The sequence below is a fragment of the Periplaneta americana genome, chromosome 4, assembly GCF_040183065.1.
Source record: "Periplaneta americana isolate PAMFEO1 chromosome 4, P.americana_PAMFEO1_priV1, whole genome shotgun sequence".
Classification (NCBI taxonomy): domain Eukaryota; kingdom Metazoa; phylum Arthropoda; class Insecta; order Blattodea; family Blattidae; genus Periplaneta; species Periplaneta americana.
Window position 1 is genome coordinate 172,743,337 of NC_091120.1, and position 21,109 is coordinate 172,764,445.

At 35.3% G+C, this 21,109-nt stretch overlaps 1 protein-coding gene across 3 annotated transcripts in view; it reads left to right on the forward strand.

Annotated features, from left to right (window-relative positions):
* The first annotated feature begins 402 nt into the window (after window positions 1-402).
* Window positions 403-21,109, forward strand: part of LOC138698439 (multidrug resistance protein homolog 49-like) — a 136,476-nt gene continuing 115,769 nt past the window's right edge. The window contains exon 1 of one of the 3 annotated variants that reach the window (XM_069824352.1): window positions 403-530. The gene's annotated coding sequence lies outside the window, so the exon portion shown is untranslated. Of the gene's footprint in view, window positions 531-9,399; window positions 9,561-12,756; window positions 12,777-21,109 lie in introns of those variants that run through there. The other 2 variants (XM_069824353.1, XM_069824354.1) reach the window with 2 other exon arrangements.

Below are 21,109 nucleotides of genomic sequence, written 5' to 3' on the forward strand. Positions count from 1 at the left end.
ACAAAACCATAGAGGAAATTACGAAAGTGTAAGCATTATTCACTAAATTTACGGAAATTTTTTATGGTACGGATTATCCGATTTTTTCGATTAACCGTTCAGTCCATCCCCTTCCTTACCACGGATAATAGAGGTTCTACTGTAAATAATAAAAAAGGATTAGTGGGAAAAAATAATAAAGCAGGGGAAAGTATGTAGAAGAAAAATATGATGAAGGATAAGAAAAGCGTTAAGGAAGACCGCTGTAAAAAGAAGAAAATTAAGATGAGAAATAGAAAAAGGAAAGGAATAATAATTATGATAAGAAAGAGGAATTATGAAAAGGAGACTGGAGCTGAAGAAGAAACTGACAGCAGCTGTGACGCTATTCTGTTGATTGGTTTGCTTCTCCGTTCTTGACTAGAGACGCAAGCGCAGATCGCACATGGCTTACGAACCATAATCACTGTGACTGTGGTCGTGGTGAGGTTTGCACGTGTTGCCGCTGGGTCGTTCCCGGTTGTACCTGCTCCTCGTAACAGTAACATAAGGTAGGATAAAATTAGCATAAACTTGTGTTGTGACATCTTAGTCAATGAATCAAGGAACATTCATCTCGCTATACGAAGACAATTTGATTAGTTGTTAGTAGTGTTAGTTTTTTTGAGTTACGTGTAGTGAGAAGGCATGGGACTTCACTTGTATTGCTTTTCATTGCGCAACTTGAAGAAAGACTTCTAGTGGCGATCTTACCTTAAAGAGTCGAATATTTCTACTAGGGGTTTATTGCTAGTTGTAACATATGACTGTAGGTTAAATGTTAAATGTTATGTTTTATTTAACGACGCTCGCAACTGCAGAGATTATATCAGCGTCGCCGGATGTGCCAGTATTTTGTCCCGCAAGAGTTCCTTTACATGCCAGTAAATCTACTGACATGGGCCTGTAGCATTTAAGCACACTTAAATGCCATCGACCTGGCCCGGGATCGAACCCTCAACCTTGGGCATAGAAGGCCAGCGCTATACCAACTCGCCAACCAGGTCGACCTGTAGGTTAACTATAATAACCTAACAGAAGTTACACCAAAGGGTAAAATAGGGTTTCAATATTTGGATGATAATAATAATAATAATAATAATAATAATAATAATAATAATAATAATAATAATATAAAAGTTGTCACTGATTACCTTTCCAATTTTTTACTGCTTTAATTTTTAGGAAATTATCTGGTTGTCTAGTTTCGAAGTGTTGTTCTTCATCGTCCAAAGCCTAGTAAATAAGTTGAAAAGTTAATCAGTGATATACTTACTTACTGGCTTTTAAGAAACCCGGAGGTTCATTGCCGCCCTCACATAAGCCCGCCATTGGTCCCTATCCTGAGCAAGATTAATCCAGTCTCTACCATCATATCCCACCTCCCTCAAATCCATTTTAATATTATCCTCCCATCTACATCTCGGCCTCCCCAAAGGTCTTTTCCCCTCTGGCCTCCCAACTAACACACTCTATATGCATTTCTGGATTCGCCCATACGTGCTACATGCCATGCCCATCTCAAACGTCTGGATTTAATGTTCCTAATTATGTCAGGTGAAGGATACAATGCATGCAGCTCTGCGTTGTGTAACTTTCTCCATTCTCCTGTAACTTCATCCCTCTTAGCCCAAATATTTTCCTAAGAACCTTATTCTCAAAAACCCTCAATCTCTGTTCCTCTCTAAAAGTGAGAGTCCACGTTTCACAGCCATACAGATCAACCGGTAATATAACTGTTTTATAAATTCTAACTTTCACATTTTTTGACAGCAGACTAGATGACAAAAGCTTCTCAACCGAATAATAACAGGCATTTCCCATATTTATTCTGCGTTTAATTTCCTCCCGAGTGTCATTTATATTTGTTACTGTTGCTCCAAGGTTATTTGAATTTTTCCACCTCTTCGAAGGATAAATCTCCAACTTTTATAGTTCCATTTCGTACAATATTCTGGTCACGAGACATAATCATATACTTAGTCTTTTCGGGATTTACTTCCAACCTTATTTCTTTACTTTCTTCAAGTAGAATTTCCGCGTTTTCCCTAATCGTTTAATCAGTGATATATAAGTGTATATATCAGTGATATATGTGTTAAAAATATATATAGAATAATGAAGATGAAAGTTGTGTTGAGGAGTTCCTGTAGATTATGTCGGTATTGTTAATATATTGCATCATTCCGTGCAATGTGATAAACTCGGTAAGTTATTTTTATTAAACAATGGCGTTGCGATTTCCGCAGGAGGGAACTTCATTAGAAAGACATTTAGCTAAATTTTCGATGTTTATTAATTGATTTGTTTTTTAAGTGTTATCATTCTTTCTTTTATTATAAACAATAGATAGAGGCCTTTTTAGCAGGAATCGACAATATTTTTAATTCACTAGTTCATTTGTTTTTTAATTAAGCACACTTTCTTTCGTTATAAACAATACAATATATAGGTATCATTAGAAGCGATTCAATTTTTTTTGTTTGTTTGTTTTTAAATCTATTATTATTTCTCTTATTATAAATAATAGAAGAATACATGGAGACTTCACTAGAAGCAATCCAAAATTTCCGACATTTTGTAGTTATTTTTTATATTTATCACCAATTCTTTTAGTGTAAACAAGCGGTGACCAAAACTCGAGCTGCAGTGATTACATGCGACAGACAGCCTATGAAGTAAGGAGACGGAGGAAAGGTACTTGGCATGAAAACTACAACCAGTGGTGGTTCCTGTACTAACATCTTGATCTAACCCGCAGATAAAAATCTCAAGCTTTGCTGTATCAGTAATGTCGCTGCTGTCATCAAGAGCCAGTGAATATATACGATTTTTCTTGCTTCTTTTTTAACTTCCTCTTAAATATAATTATGAATTTTCTGAATCCTTCTCTCGATACTTGGCCGAGAAATTCGTAGTTTTTCAAAATTAAAAACTTCTTATGAACAAGTTATTTAAGCTATTTTAATCACAACTCTTTTGAGAAATTCTACTCTATTTAAAGGCTTTAGAGCACGAGATATTTCAAACCCCATTAGATAGCTGACTTCCTTACAATTATTTATGTTGTCTTTCTCTTCCTGGCTATGATTTGAGACTTATGTCAATTCCTGGCGTGCAATATTGAATCAGTTTTTCTACAATATTATTATTAAATGAATAACTAATAAATAGTTACCCTCATCTAAAGATCAAGAAGATTAAAATTGAAATAAACCCTAATAATTTTATCCTTCTAGGGAGATCTAAAAATATCAAAATTCATGCACGTACAGGAGAATTATATAAACACATACTTAGCGATCAATAATAATAATAATAATAATAATAATAATAATAATATTTATTTTATTGGGTTATTTTACGACGCTGTATCAACATCTAGGTTATTTAGCGTCTGAATGATATGAAGGTGATAATGCCGGTGAAATGAGTCCGGGGCCCAGCACCGAAAGTTACCCAGCATTTGCTCGTATTGGGTTGAGGGAAAACCCCGGAAAAAACCTCAACCAGGTAACTTGCCCCGACCGGGATTCGAAACCGGGCCACCTGGTTTCGCAGCCAGACGCGCTGACCGTTACTCCACAGGTGTGGACAATAATAATAATAATAATAATAATAATAATAATAATAATAATAATAATAATAATAATAATAATAATAATAAAATTCATTATTCAGCGTGACAATTAATGTTTCTATATACTCCTAATTGAACCGTTGAGCAAAGTAAACATATTACATTTTCTTCGACAGAATAACAAAAATGTTCTCTTCTCATTCTTTAAGAAACCACCTCTTATTGCTTGTAGAGACAAAATTTGTAGAGCGATATGATAGGCCTATAACCACGGCTTGCTTTTAGTACGTGAATGAAACACACAGCAATATACAGGAATCTCCTCGTACCCGTTTGAATGTCTGTGGTTACACGATGTATTCACGACACCCGCTTTGGTCACCGCTGGTTTAATATAAAGGGGCCGCATTAGAAAGGATAAAAGATTTTGGAATTTTCTTAGTTTATTTTTAAGTGTGTTGCAGTTTCTTGTACAGGGACATCATTTTATTTTTACTTCAATTTTTATTGTACCTGAGTTTTTGAATGTACTTCACTCTTACCCCTTCTACTAATGAAGTTCGAACTGTCCTCCACACAGAATCAAGGCCGCATATAGTAAACAGCACTGAGTTAGTGAGTATAGTACGTTCCAGAAATATGTTCGCATTTTCCAGTGACGAAAGGGCTTTCAATATTGAACCATATTTTCACACAGCTACTGTCCGTTTGCCTACGTCGCATCCCGATTTCCCCCCACCTGCTTCTGCTCGTCCTTCTGTAAAGGCTAGAGACTGGGCTTTATTAGCTCTTTTCTGAAAACATTAATTTCTTTTAGGAATTGGACGTTTACGTAATATTATACCGCTGTTTAAAATAACTTAAATAAAAGGGTCTCGTTAAGTAATTAACTGTCCGTGAATGTCCTCCCTTTCTACGATCCTGCGGCATGACCATTTGGACGGACAGTAGATAGCATGTCTGAATAATTTTATCTGTGCGGGTCGGGCAGAAGTGAAGATTGAATTTACAGTACGTAATGTACTCTTTTATGGAGTAGGTACAGAATTATTTCAACATAAGTTACTAGTACGAAGGACGAAACTGGCAATTGGAATTAGATGCAATAATCTATAGTGCGATAATATACACAAAAGAACTGAAGCCTGTATCGAAATGAACGGCCACCATTTTCAAAAATGTGTTTAAATATCCATATTATGATTATTTTTCAATTTAACTTCATTCTCTATATTGTACGCTAATGTGCTGTAGACAGTATAATATACACTGCATAATGAATACGTTCGCATGGATAACTCAGTTTGTGAGTAAAAACACTTACTCTTAATACAGTACTGCATTTTGATTAAACAAAAACCTAATGAAAATTATCGAACTCAAAATCGCGACATTTCCTAGTTTACGTAAATGGATGAACTACTTTTCTTTCCTCCTATACCTAGTAAAGTGACTTGGTTGTTTTACGTCAGTATCATCGAACTACAGTCATGGAAGGAGGTAGCAAACGGTGTTTCCGAGTCTCTAAAGTATAGCCAGGTTAATATTAAAAATATTAGTAAAAATAAAATGATGTCCCTGTATTATAAGCAATAGCTTGGTGTATCATTAGAAAGAATTCTAAATTGTATACATATTTTTAACCAATTAATTTGTTTTTAAAATAGTATTAAATATTCTTATAATATGAAACTGTATTCATCTGCATCATATAATCCAGAACAGACTTGGCTGTGTCTCATGTTAATCAGTCAAGAAGTTTTAAAATATCACTTCGTAGTCCTCTGAATTTTCCGATGCCGGTATGCTAATGATAGTGAGTAAATAGAACAGTCTAGCTTTCTTCTTATATACCTCATCTTGCGGAAAACATTCTATTTCGATATTTGCATGGACACGCATTTTTCCAGCATCCCCGATATACCGAATGCATACAATAATATATGTAAATATACAGTTATTTCTTAGAAATCGTAGAACTAGTCAATGAACCGGGAATTATTCACATGAAATATCATTTGGTATTTCTGTATAATTGAGGTACCAAAGGAAAGTAGGAATGTATTCACGTATTTGGCTTCTAGTCGAGTCATACGTGCCGTAAACAAAACAGAAATTGAACGGTCTCCGAGTCTGTGCAGATCCTGTCAAATTGGACACCAGATATTTCACGGGAGTAAAAGGCGATCGGAGCGCAGTATCTACCACACCACCCCATTCTAACGCGTTTGTGCCTCAAGTACCAACGCCTTGGTCGTCCACCCAGGCGGCCCGATTCAATTCCCTGTCAGGTCGTGATAGAATTAGCAATGGAAAAAAGCAGACGTTGAAGAAGGTTTTTCTCGGAGTACTTTCATTTCCCTCTATTATTCTACCAACACACTCCACTTATCTCTCATTTTCTCTGCAGTGGTTGAATGGTCAGACCTTACAGCCTGATACGCAAGCGGTCCACGTTAGAGTCTCGTATTTTTATCGCCGGGTCCTTAATACAAATAGTACTGCTCGGAAAAAGGAGGAATAGGAATTATTTTGACTATTACACTCTTACTACGTCATACTACTTTTGACCAATAAAACGGTACGAAAGGACGTATTTCAACCAATCATGGCTGCTTATCGCACAATTTTATCGCGTCCCTAGCATTTGTTTAATTTTATCGCGTCCCTAGCATTTGTTTAATTTTATCGCGTCCCTAGCATTTGTTTCTTTGTTTGCCAACATTTGAAACTGCGCTGGTCTGGACGTCAAATATATATATATATATATATATATATATATATATATATATATATAAAATTACAAACCACTCCAGTCGATGCACAGCAGTTTCAAATATGACTCGCATTGGCATTCAAGAACAAGAATTAATAAAAATCACTGATCATACCTATGCATCTTCTGAAATCCGATTTACAAATAAATGAAGAGCACCATTCGGAAATCCTGAATAAGTTGAATACACCATGTAGGCCTAAATCAACGAGTTCCACTTCTATTACGCACACGTCCAATATAACATCAATTGAACCACCAACCACAATCAAATTTGAAAATTATACATTCAATAATTATTCCTTTTAAAATTATTCATGTTTATTTTTTATGTCATCGTCGTTAATTAAAACTTTTCTAACACTTGTGTATATTAGTTAGGTTATGTTATAGCTTCTGCTCTGAGAGGATAAAAAGAACTTCTGCTATATGATAATATGGATAGTCACGTATCAGAGATTGTTTAATATTAAGATTTATTGAATAGTAATCATTAGTGTGTCTGTATAAAGACACTACTGCCATCTAGCATGCATCTAGCGTAATATTTGTAATGTTGAGATGGTACAATAATATATTTGAAGACAGTTGTATTTTCGTAAGTCAATTAATATTTTATTGTATTGGAGTACTTCGTTACTTCTAATCTTTATATACTTTCTTCTAATCGTGTAATAGTCAATTAAATCCCACTCGAGTTTTGATTTTCTCTAGATAAATCAAAACGTCTAGTGAGATTACTGTTGACTATTACACTTTTACTACGTCATACTACTATTGACCAAGAAAATGGTACGAAAGGACGTCTTTCAACCAATCATGGCTGCTTATCATACAATTTTATCGCTTCCCTAGCATTTGTTTAATTTTATCGCTTCCCAAGCATTTGTTTCTTTGTTTGCCAACATTTCAAACTGCAAATTCTTTACGGTCCTATAAAATATGTTTTGCGATCGTAATAGATAGTCGACTGAAAATGGCGGCTCCGTTCAAACATTTTGGTGAAGGTAACATTAGTGAAATATAATTTTAGTAAGTCAATTAATATTGATTTTATTGTATTAGATTACTTTATTTCTTCTAATGTTTATATACTTTCTCATATTTTTATCATCTTCCTACCATCTGTTTCTATGTTTGCCAACATTTCAAACTGCAAATACTTCACGGTACTATAAAACATGCTTTGCGATCGTAATTTGTTTATAGCACAGACGGTCAACTGAAAATGGCGGCTCCGTTCAAACATTTTGGTGAAGCTAACATTAGTGAAATAGAATTTCAGTAAGTAAATTAATATTTTATTGTAGTAGAGCATTTTATTTCTTCTAATCTTTATATACGCTCTTCTAATCGTGTAATAGATTTCGCAGTGATCACATGGGGTCTATAGAATTCGAGAGGGGTGTGCTACAATTTAGAGCAGTGATGTCAATTGATGCCCATGGGAGCAAGCGCGCGCTTTAGAGCTCAGGAGAGCCTGAGCGCTTTACAGCTGAAAGGAAAGAGACAGACGAGAGAGATAGTATATGCCGCTTGGTCGAGTTATATACAGGGATGGCCAGCACTGATTCAATGGATAAAGGGAAGAGAACTTATTAAAACTGTATCCATGTTAATTTTTAAATATGTCTGAAAAGTATAAGTGCATTATAAGAATATAGTTTTGTAAGTTTTAATTTTATTGCTCATTTTTCACAAGTTAAATTTTTTATTCAAAAGGAATATTTTTTCAATTTTTTTTATAGAAAAGTGAAATTTTCAGATATAGGCCTATTTATTTAGTAGCTAGCCTTACATTTACTGAATCAACGTTGTCGTAAATCTAAAATACCGTAATTACGTATTACTGACGATAGTGTATTACAAATTTGAAAATATTCGCATGGAAAATTAATGCTTGTAAGAAAATGAATTAACAAAGCAACTACTGTCACATCATAAGAAAAAGATATGTGCCATGTGTTATAAAAATGTCAGCTCTATAGCTTCAGCAGGTTTCGAGAAAATAATTTAATATTCTGATGATAGGAAGTTGCTCACCAATATCACCTTAAAAGCATAATGCGATAAGAGTTTTGTTATGTAATATTAGTTACATTTAAAACATATACAGTACCTTGGTAACTTTGCTTTGTACTATAATTTTGTTTTGATTAGTTCATTGATTACTTTTATAAGGGTAAAGATACCACCAAGATCAATTCCAACTTATCATGGCATACTCAGTCTCTTTTTTTGGGGGGGGGGATATCACTTTCTTTATGAATGATATGTTTCATTCACTTAGTACAGTATAGTTGTTGGTACTATGGAATTTATGTGAATATTCCTTCTTAACTCTTTATTATGTTATTATTGTTTAAAACACAATTGCAATATCAAGAAGTTGGTGTAAATACTTTTATTTTGCAGACAATATAGATAATATCAAATAGAAAGGAGCCATATAAAAATAACGACATAAAATTTCACGTTCCGTTTGAAATTTGTGCACCACTGTTTTCTTAATCCAACAGGCTACTTATTCCTCCTTCCGTAAGTAGCGCTTGATGCCCACGCACTACGTCAAGGTCAGAAAAATGCGCTTGCTTTGACATCACTGATTTAGAGGATGTTTTCGATTATTTTAGTGATGCGACAAACGCAAAATATCGAAATTTTATCTCAGCTGGCCCTGTACATTAAATAATAATGTGCATGGGAAAGCATTCAGAACATCGTCCGCAGCCTAGCCAATAGAATGGGCTTAATTTGAAGACGACATTAAATTACTGGTAAATTAATAGTAAGTTAAGTGCAGCCCTGAGGTGGTTGAGTGCTCAGACCTTCAGCCTGTCACGCAGGCGGCCCGGGTTCGAGTCCCGATGAAAAATCTATAGTGACACTTATGGCGAACAAGGTCGCAGTTGGGGATTATTTCTCGGGGTTCTCCCGTTTTTCCCCATATTAAGCATCTACATTATTCCGTCAACATTTCTCCAATTCGTCTTTATTCCATAGCATTCCCCGATCGCCGACTGGCGACGCACGGAGGGGGCTGGCCTAGGGACGAGGGGAGTTGCCTGCTCGAAACCTGGGTACGCAGCAAGCCCCTACAGTCTCGGCTGCGCGGAGCGAGGAAACCGGGGCAAATTGAACGCTGCGCTTGCCGCCATGATGTAGGAGAGCAGACGCATAATAGCAGTACGTAAATCACACAATTTAACGCTGTGATGATCTAAAATTGACAGATTATGTCTATTTTCGACTTTTAACGTAAAATTAGGACGAAATAAATGTATTCAAAGTTTCATTGATATGGGTCAGAGCATTAAAGGAAAGAAAATACGTACGGAACAATTGATAGAAAACATGCTCATACATCCATAAATAGGCCAACACAATACACATTATACAGGGACATCATTTTATTTTTACTTCAATTTTTATTGTACCTGAGTTTTTGAATGTACTTCACTCCCACCCCTTCTACTAAGGAAGTTCCAACTCCACACAGAACCAAGACCGCAGATAGTAAGCACTACTGAGTTACTGAGTATAGTACGTTCCAGAAATATGTTCGCGTTTTCCAGTGACGAAAGAGCTTTCAATATTGAATCATATTTTCGCACAGGTACTGTCCGTTTGCCTACGTCGCATCCCGATTTTCCCCACCTGCTTCTGCTCGCCCCTCTGTAAAAGCTGGGCTGTCTTAGCTCTTTTCTGAAAACATTAATTTCTCTTAGCAATTGGACGTTTACGTAATATTATACAGCTGTTTAATTTAACTTAAATAAAAGGGCCTCGTTAAGTAATTAACTGTCACGTGATTTCCTCCCTTTCTACAATCCTGCGGCATAACCACTTGGACGGACAGTAGATAGCATGTCTGAGTAATTTTATATTTTCGGGTCGGGCAGAAGTGAAGATTGAATTCACAGTACGTAGAGTAGGTACAGAATTATTTCAACATGAGTTACTAGTACGAAGGATGAAACTGGCAATTGGAATTAGATGCAATAGTCTATAGTGCCATAATATGCACAAAAGAACTGAAGCCTGTATCCAAATGAACGGCCACCATTTTCAAAATTGTGTTTAAATATTCATATTATGATTATTTGTCAATTTAACTTCTTTCTCTATATTGTACGCTAATGTGCTGTAGACAGTATAATATACACTGCATAATGAATACGTTCGCATGGATAACTCACTTCGTGAGTAAAAACACTTATTCTTAATACAGTACTGTACTTTGATTAAAGAAAAACCTAATGAAAATTATCAAACTCAAAATCGCGATATTTCCTAGTTTACGTAAATGGATGAACTACTTTTCTTCCATCCTATACCTAGTAGAGTGATTTGTGTTTTACGCCAGTATCATCGAACTCCAGTCTTGGAGGGGGGAGCAAGCGGTGTTTCCGGTTCTCTAAAGGTATAGACAGGTTAATATTAAAAATGTTAGTAAAAATAAAATGATGTCCCTGTAGAATGTAAAATTTTACGTTAATTAGCATATTGTTAGGTTTCAGAGAATGGAACATTATATTAACATACATTACTCTTAGATCACAAGACGTAAATACATGCACCTTGATTACACAAGTTCTTATTATAATCAAATTCGTAAGTGACATAAATATGTGATAATCAGTATAGACCTGTTGTTAAGTTTTAGAGAATCGAAAATTATATTACCGGTACTTTTAGACCACAGGACATAAGTAATCACGCAACATATAATGCGCAAAAGTAGCAAAATTACATTGCATTTATAAGTCAGTGTTCAATTAATAAAGGGAATGCTATCAATTATAAAAAGTAGCCTAGCGGTACCTAATACATTGCAAATAATAGGTAACATGAAGACCTAAAAAAATAACTTAATCACATTATGTAAAAAAAAACATACTTTTTATGAGTGGATTTCTTTACATAATATATTGTTATTTTAAATATATATATATATATATATATATATATATATATCATTGCTTGCGGAGTGATAGTACGTAATTTTATCCACATATGCTATATCAATAAGATGACATTCCTTGCTTTTTTAATTATATATATCCGGCAAAATATAAACGGGTTATTTGTATGTGAACTGTATGCATTTATAACCCCCCAGTGAAAAATAATGCACTAGGAATATCTGCAAAAACAAAACAACAAAGATTGCTGTGCAAATGACAGCATAGACCTCTCACAAATATAAAGTAATTTTAAATAAGCACTTTAACCAAATTTGAAAAGACAACATACCTCTTGATTGTTGAAAGGGGGGGGGTAGGTAAATTCTGCCTGATGATGACTTAAAACTTGACACATTAAAACGTAAGATATTATAATAGGCCTTCATATAAGTTAGATAACTATTTACATTAATTATAACCACAATGAAAGATAATATTGGGAATGCCTGCAAAACAAATTCATGTGCAATTGACAATATAGATACCCCAAAAAAAAAACATTTTAAATGAAAAGATAACAACATAGGCCTACCTCTAAATTCTTGAAAGGATGGCTTCTGATAGATGCTGCCAGATGACGTAGAGATTAACAATTACATTACAATTTAATTTATGTTATAATACTTATACGTTATTATTTACATTTACAATCCGAATGAAAAATAGAACTGGGAACGCCTGAAAGTAGTGGAATAAATAAAAACCACATAGAAAAAAATGAATGGTAACTAATAAGTAGGCCTAGTACAAAAATGCACATAATACAGTTACATACCTATCGATTCATGAAGAGGATGGATTTTGTTAGATGCTGCCTGACAATATTGTTCTATGTAAATTAACGTTGTAAGATCTTGCTGTGTGATGGCATCTAATTTTAGTGTACATTTCAACTGTTAAAGATACAATTCTTACGATGTGATTGTCAGGAAACTCGTTTTCTAATACATGTTACTGCAGTTCAGGGAATATTTCATTTATATTTATCTGTTCTAGAATAGTTCTCTTTATCTTTAGGCCTACAGGACCTTTAGGTGGCATGCCATTTGTTTCCTTCAACAACTGTCTAATGCAACATTCACATAATCTACAAATCTTTACGATGTCTGCTGATGGAATTGCCAAACCCCCATTGTCTTTTCTTAATAAAAACGCTATGTCTTTGAGGGATTTGTTGCCATACAATGATTCCTCACATTGATGACAATGCTGTTTCTACCTATTTCATGGCGGCGTAAACATGCGCAGACTGGCTTCAATTTTGGACAGCACACCAGCGCTCCGTGTGAGTCTAGTATACTATATGACGTCTTTGGTACGCAGCGAATCTTACTTTAGTCGGTCGGCGTGCGTTTGGTAATGCGCCTAGCTTCAGTGTTAGCACAATAGATCGTAACAACAGTGCTTGGCCATAGCGCGCCCCTCCATTCCAATAGTAAGTACGTGAATGTCACATTAGTTGGACAGGTGTACGTATATAGTGCCCGCGTTTTATTACTGCCCAGCCGGTGTCAAAGACGACGCTTTCCTTTGAAGAGGTAAATGATGACGATGATAATAATAATAATAATAATAATAATAATAATAATAATAATAATAGGAGCAATAATACCGATGCTGACATACGGGTGCTCAGTTTGGAGTGAAGCCCTGCAAAAACAGAAGAATCTAAATAAACTACAAAGAGTACAGAGAATAATGAATATCAAAATAGCCAAAGCTCATAGAACACTGTCCTTTGAAGCATCTTGTGTCGTTGCCGGAGTTAGACCTATAGGTATAAGCATAGCAGAATCTGTGAAAATCTATCAAGCAACGCACGAAAGCAATGAAGACCCTGAAGATTACGACAGACCACTTCAAGTAAGATACTGGCCACATCAAGCTGACAGGATAACAATAGGTGAAGTGAAGAATTCTTTCACATATTCTGTGGAAATATACACAGATGGAAGCAAAATTCAAGAGAAAGTGGGAGCAGCAGCCGCATTTTACAAACAGGGCACATTAATTCACACCGTGAAGAACAGACTTCACAGTGACTGTTCAAATAATCAGGCGGAACAGATGGCCATCTTAAAAGCTATAGAAGAACTTAATAGACTAAATATCATACCAGAGGAAAGAACAGTGGCAGTTTTCACAGATAGCCAAATCACTATAGCTCTACTCAGGAACAGCCGCAACCATAGCTATATAATAGAACTAATCAGAAACCAAGTTAAGAGACTCCAGGATCTCCATTGGCAAATTCATTTTGGATGGATTAAAGCCCATGTGGGAATTCCTGGGAACGAGATGGCAGACAAGCTAGCCAAGAAAGCAGCAGCAGAAGAATATAGAGAATTAATATACACTAAAAAACCCAAAACTGCTATTATTGGAAAGATCAAAGAAGAAGGATTAGCAAAATGGCAGGAAGAATGGACTAGTGCGACCAAAGGGGCTGTCTGCAGGACCTTCTTCCCATCGGTTCGACAGAGATTAAGACAGAATAGGATAATAATGACGCCTTCAATTGCAGCTATGGTAACTGGACACGGCATACTAAAATCCTATCTCCAAAGATTTAGGATAATAAATGATGCCACATGCTCCTGTCTTCAAGAGGCCCAAACTGTGGATCACGTAATATACAGGTGTAGAAAACTTCAGCAGCAGAGGGACATCTTCAGACATCAAATAGTAATGAATCGTGGAAAGTGGCCAGTTGCTCAAGATCAACTCATTTTGAAACACTACAAACAATTCAAAACATTCATACAATCAATAGACTTTAACACATTATAAACATGAAGACAAATAAGTACAACACTTTGTAAACATGAATCCAAATATGCATACAATTATAAGATTTGAAATTGTTGATCTGTGATGTACAATTCAAATATGACTCCGTCTATTGCAATAGTGTATTGTTAAATGACTGTGAACATGTATGTAACATAAAAATAACATATAAATATATTAAACATAGTATGTAATATTGCAACACTTGTAAAAAATGTTTCTGATAATGCATTTAGGCATAAGCTTTGTAACTGGCGAGCGGATTGATTCTGTATAGTACATAGATAATTTAATTGTGGATGTGTAATATGTATTTGTGATGTATTAATTAATTGTGCATTTGTAATGTTCTTAAGCGTAAGATTTATAATTACTAGTTGATCATATATTGTGTAGAGTAGATACATTTTATTTATTTTAAATTTTGGATATGTAACATAAACATAGCATGTAGTATTGCAAATATTGTATGCAATGGAACATGCTGTTTTAGCACAATAAAGAAAAAAAATAATAATAATAATAATAATAATAATAATAATAATAATAATTTTTAGCCGTCCCAACCAGGGTTTAATAAGCGGCCTCCTAATCAATTAAAAATGAATATTTATATTTAATTTAAGTTTTTCTTTAATAGAAACCATAGTTAGGTAGGCTATCATTGAAAAATTTATTGGAAATGCAACAAACAATTTAGGCTACAAGACAAATTACATTTTATAAAGAATATAAATGATGATTAATTATGCTGATCGACGACTTCAGTGCAGCGGAGGATATCATGTCCAGGGTGCTGTCAGGAACTTTTAATTTTCGGAAGACTTCTAAGGACTCCCGTGGGATTGTGCCTCTGGCCCCAATCATAATTCCTATAACGTCCTATGTCTTGATGTTATATTTGGTCCCCAAATCGCTGCAGCATGGCGGAAAAATTGCCCGTTTTTCTTTGCAGACTTCTCTAGGTTGTTCCTTGCTGTTCTCAAAACGGACTGTGGGATCGAGAATGAGTCCACAATTTTTTTTCTGTGTATAATAATGATATCTGCTCTTCGAGTTGAACCGTCAGCAGAAAGGCACCCGATTTCCTCGTACACCTCATACTTATCAGTCCGGCGAAGTTCATTGGCAATCATGGAGCGAATTTTATTATGACGGTCAATTCTCACTAAGTCTATCTTTCGGCAAAAACCCAGTACATGGGCTAAGGGTTTGTTTATTGATTAGGTCTTCTCAGATGCCGCTCCAGTCATAAGAAGCGGTAACATATGTCTACCAATGATGCGTTAGCATTTTTAATTGCGGTGCCGATACCAACTCCACGTGGAGTAAGGAACACCGTTGAAGTATCTGGAGTTTATTGACGCGAGTTGAAATAAATATATCGCTAAGGCAATTGTAACAAGAAACGATCTTCACAACGGAAAATGACAACAACGCTTGACATTGCAAGTATTGATGCGTGCAAAAAGATATATTTTACAACCCAATGGCTTCCGACTGGGTATTAAATCATCGCGTCGCCTGTACATAAAACCATGACATGGCTACCATGTATAAAAACAGTGCAATCAGTTGCTGATAGTTGCGGTCATTATTTAGCTTATGTAGTCTGCCTAACAAATTGATTGCTCACAGCAACAGTGTCCTTCGGTAACTGTGAAAACAAACAGTCCGTCTTGGCCGATGTATATGAAACAAAGCTTACTTGAAAATTCTGTTTCCGCGTCACACACTTTTCTGTACTTTCTAATCCATTCTAACGGCCCTTCCAAGGTCTCAAAGCGCCCTTGGAAGTGCTCTTAAGGAATGAATCCTGTTAGAGATATTGCAGAAGGCTGGGAACCCAGAGACGGTTGCGGAGAGGACGAAAAAATGCGTCTGGACCTGAATATGTGTATGGAATGAGATGAAGATGAATGATATCTAAATTCTTTTTCTACACGGGAGGAGAAGGAAAATGGATCGTGGCAATGAAAATTTCAACCCGGCATTTGCCTAAGCAACAGTGGAAAACCACGGAAAAACTACAGTCAGGTTGGTCGGTCCGTGAATCGAACCGCAGATCTCTAGAATGCGAGTCCGATGCGAAACGCATGAGCCACCTCGCTCGGTTCGGCCTATCTTACTTCTGTGATCCAAGTTGGGAATTCAACACGAAACGGGTGCTAGGCACAGCAGTAAGGAGTATGTGTGTATAAATTATTGATTCTCGGGGGAGTTTTGAGTTCCACAGTTTGGGAAGAACAAAATAAAGGCCTCTAATCCTTTTATGTGGAGCACACACTGATTCGTGACACGAATCGCGACCACGGGGCGCCGGGGTTAGGAAGACAGTCGATACATATACTCGTAGCTGTACTAATTTCGAGAGCGAGATGTCGACATCATTCGCCAAGAATCTGCACGATGCAAAACTTAGTCGTCACCCTTGTAATGAAATACAGCCAGGAAAGAAAATGTGGATTAAAATTTCCTCAAATGATTTCTCTCCTTTCTTAATTCTCTCTTCCTTTCGTGAAATCACAATCATGATACATGAACAGTTAGTCATGTCATTAATTTTTATGGATCAGGTATTCCTTTGATAAAAAGTAACAAACATTTCAATACCGTTTTCTTGTGTTTCGGATATTTTCCAGGAAAACGTGCAATTTTAAACACGTGAATTGTGTCATCGTACAACGTTATAATCAGTGGTCCAATGCACAGTAGTTTGTAAGAAAAATATCAGTTGTGTACTGTTTAATTTTTCTGTTTTAAGCGTATAGACCACAGAACAACAAAATAATAGAATTGCACGGCGCATGTTACGACTAGTGATGAACAGAAAATCACTGACCTGTGATTTTATCACGGTGATCGAAAAATCACGATCACACCTGTGATTAAACGGCTCTTTAAACAGTGATCACAGTTCGAGGGCTAAACTGCTCACCAGCTGAATAGTTCACGTACTTTACTCCCTTTTATTTATTTATTTATTTATTTATTTATTTATTTATTTATTTATTTATTTACTTATTTGGTGGTGTCAATAAAAACACATGTCATCACAAGTTCCAGGTCACATGGACCCTTGCCTTAACAAGAATATTGCATTGAATAACATGAGTACGTAAATGAAGTGTGACTATCTTCTCGTCTTTACTCACTGCGTGCGCTGCGCTGCTGTGCTTATGCTACCTAGTGACAAAACTGGGAATAACTACGCCCGCGAACTGTGACCGCTCGATTATAACAATACATTCAGTTTGACTATAATTATGTGTGTGTATTCCGCCTTTGCTTATCATACAATATGAATGAATTAATTAGTCATATTTTCTCATTAACGTTTTCGGTACGTAAATTGTACCATCTTCAGATGTTTGTATATGATGCTAATTGTTAACCAAGCCTGTGGGTGCATGTATCTGGACTTAAATGGTCAGTGTTTTTGTGCATGCTGTGCGATGTCGGTGAAGTGTTGTCATGATTACACAAATGATCACCTTAACTCTTATATACTATTTGCTGGTACAACACTTTATCAAACTTAAATTAGAATGTTTCAGTCATTATTTAAAAAACACTATTTAAAAACACTGTTTAAAAACACTGTTTAAAAACACTGTTTAAAACTATTTAAAAGCACATAGTTTTTACATCACTTTAACTATGTGAAGTATGTGATCACTTATTGTGTGGTGTTTGCCGGTTTGAAGTTAAATGAGGCACTTGTGGTGATCTTGTTATTTAGCGTTGAGCTGGACGCAATATCGTAACATGGCTATGTTTTCTAAAAGTGATGTTGAGACACTTCTGTTAAGTTGATGGCATATGTAATATTATAACAGAATGAAGGTTGTCAGGTCCATGGCTTTAGTATCGCCTGGCGTGTAGTTTTAACGTGTATTGATCTGCTCGTGCTTGATGCTAGGCTGATACTCCAGTATCAGCTCGTGCTTGATGCTAGGCTGATACTGGAGTATCAGCCTAGCATCAAGCACGAGCAGATCAATACACGTTAAAACTACACGCCAGGCGATACTAAAGCCATGGACCTGACAACCTTCATTCTGTTATAATATTACATATGCCATCAACTTAACAGAAGTGTCTCAACATCACTTTTAGAAAACATAGCCATGTTACGATATTGCGTCCAGCTCAACGCTAAATAACAAGATCACCACAAGTGCCTCATTTAACTTCAAACCGGCAAACACCACACAATAAGTGATCACATACTTCACATAGTTAAAGTGATGTAAAAACTATGTGCTTTTAAATAGTTTTAAACAGTGTTTTTAAATAGTGTTTTTTAAATAATGACTGAAACATTCTAATTTAAGTTTGATAAAGTGTTGTACCAGCAAATAGTATATAAGAGTTAAGGTGATCATTTGTGTAATCATGACAACACTTCACCGACATCGCACAGCATGCACAAAAACACTGACCATTTAAGTCCAGATACATGCACCCACAGGCTTGGTTAACAATTAGCATCATATACAAACATCTGAAGATGGTACAATTTACGTACCGAAAACGTTAATGAGAAAATATGACTAATTAATTCATTCATATTGTATGATAAGCAAAGGCGGAATACACACACATAATTATAGTCAAATTGTGACAGCTTATCGATATATCTTCAACATGAAATACATTCAGTGTAGCCACTCAGTAGATTTCAAGCTGATCCTGGCAGATTTCAGTTTCTTAAAGCCCGAAAATATACTATTCTCACCCGACAACCGAAAATCTGGCAGGTTTTTACATTGCTTAATTGATTCCATTATTTTAAGCAGTGACGTTATTAATCGGCTACACTAATCAACCAGTAAAATTACAATAATAACAAAATTTTAAAATATATGACAATGATTTAAAAAATAACATTGTTTATGCTCGACCATGCCGAAATGTAGTAATTATACACCTGGTAGCAGTCCTTTAATGCATGTCATTAAAGTACACCTATTCATTAAACTACAGCTGTTTTCAGCCAATGACAACTCAACTTACAGGTGTTCAGCCAATGACAAGTCAGCTTTGTACCGTTATAAAATCGCAAGTATCGATTATTCTCGGATATGCAATCGAAAGAGAATTAGCGAAAAGTCACGAGGCTGGAAATCCAATACTGTCGCAGAAGGTTATGTTCTGTTACTATAATAATTAGCGTTAATTGTAAATAATATTCAAATAAATTCAATTTGTCATCTCGTTTTTCAATGTCGAATTCAATAATCAAGATTATACCAAGTTTAACGGGATTACATCAAGGTCAATGACATTATTGTTCCTCGGAAAAAATCAATACTTTCGCGTCTGCGCACATCTCACAATTCACGACCTAGAACAAGGTCACTTCCGATCTTGTCAGATACAAATAAAATGTATACATCTGAATAATTTCAAGTTAGAAATATGGTCGAGCATAAAAAGTCGTATGAAACTCGCCTATAATGGTAATTAAGAAGCTCGTATGAAAATTATGAAACTCGCTTGCGCTCGTTTCATAAACATCCATACTCGCTTCTTAATTACTATCATTATAGGCTCGTTGAATAATGTACTATTTATTCATCTTCTGAGTGATTTGTGAATTATGTCAAAATTACAAATTTTCCGTTTTTTCCTATATAATATTTCACTTCAAGAATACTGGAGAAGCTCAAATGGACAGTCAATATATTGGGTAGCCAGACGACAAAATGTCGTTGTCTATAGCATTATAAACAAATAAAAAGAAAAACAAACAAATAAAGACTTTCAAATCTTTAATCTGTTTTTAAACTGATGAAAAGCCTATATTTACATCTCAGTATTGTCCTTACACTTGACTTCTGTGAAGTACAAACACATAACCTGAACATTTTCTCGCCCTCACCTACCATGTGCGAAATATCGAGATAGAGAGCATTGAAACATCGCAGTGAGACGCCCTGATGAACTGTTCAGTGTTCACCTCAAACAAGTACGCAGTTCAATCACTGTTTATCACTGTTTCACTGTCTAAGAACACCGTGATCATAAATGAGCAATCACAGGTCGAAAAGAGAGTTTATCTCATCACCAGGGAAAGGATTTATATGTAAATACATATTTACTTATAAAGCTAATATAATTTATATTTTGCATTATCTTTATGTTTCACAATGTGTAGGGTTGAAAAATCCTACTTTTATTTTCCATATTTTTCCATATTTTAGAGTTTAGTACATATTTTCGTTAATTTCCATATATTTTCCATATTTCATATAAAACAGTCCATATTATATTAGGTTTAACAATAAAACAAAACAAAATTCCATTAACTTTTAAAAATACATTTCAACAATAGAGATTTAAACACATGTTCAGTAATCCCTTTAACATCAGAGTTATTTGAAAATTAGCAGTCCTATCAACAATGGGAAAGTAAGTTACAAAACTGTATTAATTTAATTTAAAATTTTTAACAGACTTCAGTTGTGCAGCTCAACAGTTAAATGCCAGTCAGAGTACACATAGGTTCAGTTTTGTAAATCATACTATAAAGACGGTAAATATGCCAAAAGTACGTCATTCAGTCAATTTAAAATCAAAACTAACAAGTTACATTTCAGAATTTAAAGAAGATGGTTTATCAACTGACAATAAAATATTATTTTGTAATTTGTGTCAGTGTGCAGTATCATCTACACAAAAGTTCCTGGTGCAACAACACATTACAACTAGTAAACATCAGGCCAACAAACAACTAAATTCCAAGCAGAGACAATTGTTTTTAACACAACCAACAACATCGAATGTAAGATCTGAGTTTAACATCGACCTGTGCCGTTCTCTCATCTCTGCTGATATTCCTCTCTACAAACTAAAGAATAAGGTCTTCAGGGAATTCCTTGAAAAATATACTCAACATACAATCCCGGATGAGTCAACACTTAGGAAGACGTATGCTCCATCCATCTACGATGAGACAATACAGAAGATAAG